This window comes from Anarrhichthys ocellatus, unplaced genomic scaffold (assembly GCF_004355925.1).
Source record: "Anarrhichthys ocellatus isolate YVR2014 unplaced genomic scaffold, GSC_Weel_1.0 scaffold21, whole genome shotgun sequence".
Classification (NCBI taxonomy): Eukaryota; Metazoa; Chordata; class Actinopteri; order Perciformes; family Anarhichadidae; genus Anarrhichthys; species Anarrhichthys ocellatus.
Genome location: NW_022280051.1, coordinates 5,752,877 through 5,757,469, shown reverse-complemented (window position 1 = coordinate 5,757,469; position 4,593 = coordinate 5,752,877). Strand labels below are relative to the sequence as shown.

At 47.2% G+C, this 4,593-nt stretch overlaps 1 protein-coding gene across 5 annotated transcripts in view; it reads right to left on the bottom strand.

The window, feature by feature from the left end:
• celf2 (cugbp, Elav-like family member 2) overlaps positions 1 to 4,593 on the bottom strand; it is a 166,943-nt gene that overhangs the window by 161,563 nt on the left and 787 nt on the right. The window lies entirely within an intron of this gene.

Below are 4,593 nucleotides of genomic sequence, written 5' to 3'. Positions count from 1 at the left end.
ACACACACACACACACACACACACACACACACACACACACACTGTAATCTGTGAGCACTCTGTGTGAATGGCTGAGAATGATGGCTGAAACACACGCAAAGGCAGAACAACATGAAGGTTCGGACTCTGATGACAGGAGGAGACAACCATGTATTTCATGCACTTTAAAATTCGTCCATTTTCACTCGGATACCTTCGATTACGACATACGACATTAGATGTGACACGTCGATCACAAACCTCTCAGTTCAAACCAAAGATAATCAACATTGTTCATGCTTACATTCTGCCCACCAATGCTGACAAAATATATATGATTTCATGAAACAAAGCATTAATCCTCAGGGTAGAAGAGCAGAGGTGCTTCTCCACACAGGAACCAGCATGTACTGTTGTTCAGTAGAGACGTGTCCTCGTGTGATCTCCACCTCGGCTGTACAGACTTTCAGAGGGAAACCCTCATACTGATATAAATGTTACCGAATTATTGATATCTCAACGTGTCAGCAAGGTTGTAACTTTATATACTTTTGTACAGTTGAAATGATCCATAGATATCAGGCTATGGATAGAATTTAAGAGCTTCAAGAGTTCAAGAGTTGGTTCATCGTCAACTATCATATCATGAGGTGGCAGGATCAAACTTTTAAAGAAACAGTCTGCTTAACAACACACACACACACACACACAGTCTCGCCTACATGCTCTCCTCTTTCCTTCCTCCTCTTCCTCTTCTCCTGTAATTTCTAGCCTTCCCCTCTCCGTCATCTTCCCCTCCGTCTCCTTTGTGTTTTTGTGACACACTCTCGCCTCAACTATGTTATTATCTCTTGCTGATTCCAGAGGGTTTCAGAGGAATTCAGCCCTCCCCTCTCTCCTTCTCCTTCTGCCCGCCCAGTCCGCCTCCGTCACTCAGATGCTGAATGCGGTATTGTTCTCCGCCCGCCACAAAGCTTTGATTGACAGCTGTGGGAAGCTGAGAGTGAATTTCGACCCTCCCCTCCCGCTGCCATCACTTTCATTTACACTTGTCACCCGGCCTTTTTCCTGCATCGCTTCGTTTTAAGTGATCCAGTCATGCTATGATTGTTTTTTAAAACCTCAGTTTAAATCCAAAAGGTGACAAACTTTAACCTGCAAATCTTAAACGTGAGGTACAGTCTGTGTTCTTTCTCTAAAAACCAGCCGGCTCCAGAGTCCCAACAGAAGCCCAGCTCCTGAGGGGGAACCGAAGAACCGCTACGTACGCCGAAAACCCTTCTCAGGTGTTTCCTCCCTGAATAAATCCCCCGTTGGGACGTCACGCGGCTGAAAGTGCGTCACCGCTCACATGTGTCAAATTCAGCTGCAAACACACAGGTGACGAAGGAGCCAATCAGGGCCGACTGTCCTCATCTCCATGGAAAGAGTGTCACAAATAACACAAAGTCATGAGCCTCATTTCTACGTCTGAAAAACACAGCGATGGAACGGAGGGAAAGGACGAAGTTTCTCCAAAATCAGAGTTATCAGGTAGTACAGTGGAGTTTTGACTCCCGTGAGGAAACGGCATCTGCTTCGTTCTCCACGATGTCTTTGTTGAACCGTGACAGTTTAACATGCTTTTTTCCAACACGACAAGAAACAAAACGCTCAAAACTTTGTTTATTTCTAAGCACGAAAACGCTCCAATTTAAAAGATAAAACCGCGACTATCTGCAGCTTCAGGCCGGAAATATCAGTGCCCACCTCTACGAAATGTTTTCCCTCTGACCCGTTAGTTAAACCAGTATAATCCTGAGCAGAGAAAAAAAGAGGTCTGGCTTACAGATAAAGCACCACACACACTACCAGAGGGGATTTAAAGATTCAAACAGTGGTCTTGGTAATTAGGCGGACGGATTTGTGCCTCTCTTCCCGGTCCGCCGGGATATAAAGCGACGCACAATGCAAGCGGACGAACTCCTTAAGTGGATTAATTAAAACCAACACAGCGGGGTCAAAGGTCAAGCCCCCTTTTCGCTGCCAGCACCCCCTCCGGTCTCCTCCGGCACACCTGCACGACCGAGATGATCGGTCGACGGCGAGAACGGACGCTGAAGAGACGGAGGGAAGACGGAGCAGCGGGGGACTGTCGGGTTTTTTGAGCGCGGACACAAGGAGATGTTTTTACATTTGCATCAAAAACACTTCACCCTCAACCATTTGAGTCATATTTCTCTTTAACAACACACACTCATCTTTAACTCTGAAACATCCAGCGACGATTTAACCAGACGGTAAAAGAATAAAAACCTGAGCTCTCTCCCTCCCTCCCCTCCCTAATCGAATCCAGAACACACCTTGTCTTTGCAGTGTGTGTGTGTGTGTGTGTGTGTGATAGCTGGATGTAATCAGATGGAATTAATATGCATGCTGTTTCTCATTATGGCTTAACTGAACTGCACTTCAGATATGTGACGTGCACCGCGAGAGGCACGGACAGATTTCCAACATCCGTCCACTGCGCTGTCTCTGGAGTGTGTGTTCGCACACGTGTGTGTGTGTGTGTGTGTGTGCTGATACGCTGCATGAGACAGAAGAGGTAGCGAATGATAACGCTTGTTTTAACACATGCATGCACACATACATTTGTCACTTGCATTGACTCCTTATTGCGCTCAAAGTAAATCACATTCCACAGAGCCGCATTAATCAGCTAATTGTGCTAATATGCATATCACGCCGCCTGATTGTGTTACAGCGGCGACGTCTCGTCTTTCATCCGCACCGATAGTTTTCTTCGCAGTGTCCTTGTTTGAGAATCTTTGTTACAGCTGACCAGCAGACGTCGATGATCGAAACTCTTCGACCACAACGCCCCAAAAATCGAAACATCGCAAGTTCAAATTTATAAAATGATATCTAACTTTGTGCTCCGTAACGCTTCCCTTTGTTCAACTAATTCTGGGGCTCGACAACAACAACACACACAAACACACACTTTCTTGTTGATGCTGTTTATGATGGCTGTGTGTGTGTGTGTGTGTGTGTGTGTGTGTGTGTGTGTGTGTGTGTGAGCGTGACGGAGGTGAGTCTCATTACGGGAGAGAACGACAGAGAGCACCGCCGAGGTGCTTCATTAGCATAAATGATTGAGAAGTGCATGAGTGGGCGTGAGTGCTCATCTGTGTGTGTGTGTGTGTGTGTGTGTGTGTGTGTGTGACCCCGAGAGAGTGTGAGTGACAGGCCGGCGGTAAGCTGGTCTTTATTAAGATGCAGCGTCTTTTGAGAGGGACAGCTGCTCCTGCCTCTTATCCGGAAATGACAACGGTTTAATAAAGAGAAGAGACGAGAGACGGAGGGGAGCTAAATAATCCTCTTCCCCTCCTTCCCATCATTCCTTCTCTCCTCTTTTGCTTCCTTCCCCTCCAAATGAAGAATCGGACCCTCTAAAATGCGACAACAAAAATAAAACTCTCTTCGGATTTCTTGCGCAAAAAGTTACAAGTCCACATGAAAGTCCCGTTTCACCTTTGACCTTTGAACGCGGCTGTCAAAGAGGCCAATGGGTGGATTATTAGCTCGTTATGAGTGCCGAAATTAGCTAAGAGTGTCATTTCTCAACGCTGCCAGGAGATGTGTCCCCGTTAAGCAAATAGACCGAGAGGAGAGGAGTGTGTGTCCACAGAGTGTGTGTGTGTGTGTGTGTGTGTGTGTCAGGTCACCCGTATGTCCTATTTCTCAGTCTGGATGGTCACCACTGCCTGTTTGGAAATGACATCATTCACCCCACCCACCCCCCTCCCACTCCTCTTTGTCCATCAGCAGTTTGCTGAAATATGCCTGCTCTACATTACTCCACTCATATTCTATTTAGGATTTGTGGATAATGACGGTGGGATGGAGGGCTGTGGGGGGTGGGGGTATAAAGTGATAAAAGAGGGGAGAAGCAGCGTTAAAAGAATAATTTGAGGGTCTTCAGGGTTCTGTCTCCTCAAAATAGAATTTGCGATAGTCCCAGCCGCCGCCGCCGCCGCCGCCGCCGCTGCCTAGTCCGTCGGGGGAATAATGACTTATTTATCAAATGGCTGAAATATTCAGGGACAAGGCCTTTTTAAAAAGCAGCTTTTTAAATTCATAGGCTTCTCTGCTGAGATGCTTAATGACAGTGAATGTATTCATAGTGATTTGCAGGGTCCGAGATAGATAGAGCCTCGCGTGCTGCCTATGAGTCTAATAGCTGTTTGACAAAAAAAAAGAAAAGAAAGGGAGAGTGCTCACTCAAGACGAGGTGAGCGAGAGAGTTCTAACCTCTGACCTCACGGGGAGGCTCGGTGAATCCATTTGGTATCAGGACCGCCTCCTCCTCCTCCTCGCGCCAAGTAGTTAATGGCTGTGTTGCTGCTGAAAACATGTTTCGCAGCTCGGGAGATCGAATTGAAATGTTCTCTTAAAGCACTCTGTTGCGGGCAATCAGCCATGAGTAAATGTTTCAAGAGAAATTCCTGGAGGGCCATACTTTTTTTTCTGGCAGTGCGCGAGGCTCTTCAACATTTGGAGGGACTAAATCAGCATGGGAGGGAGGAGGGGTGAGGAGTGGTGGGGGGGGGGGGGGGGGGGGGGGGGGGGGGG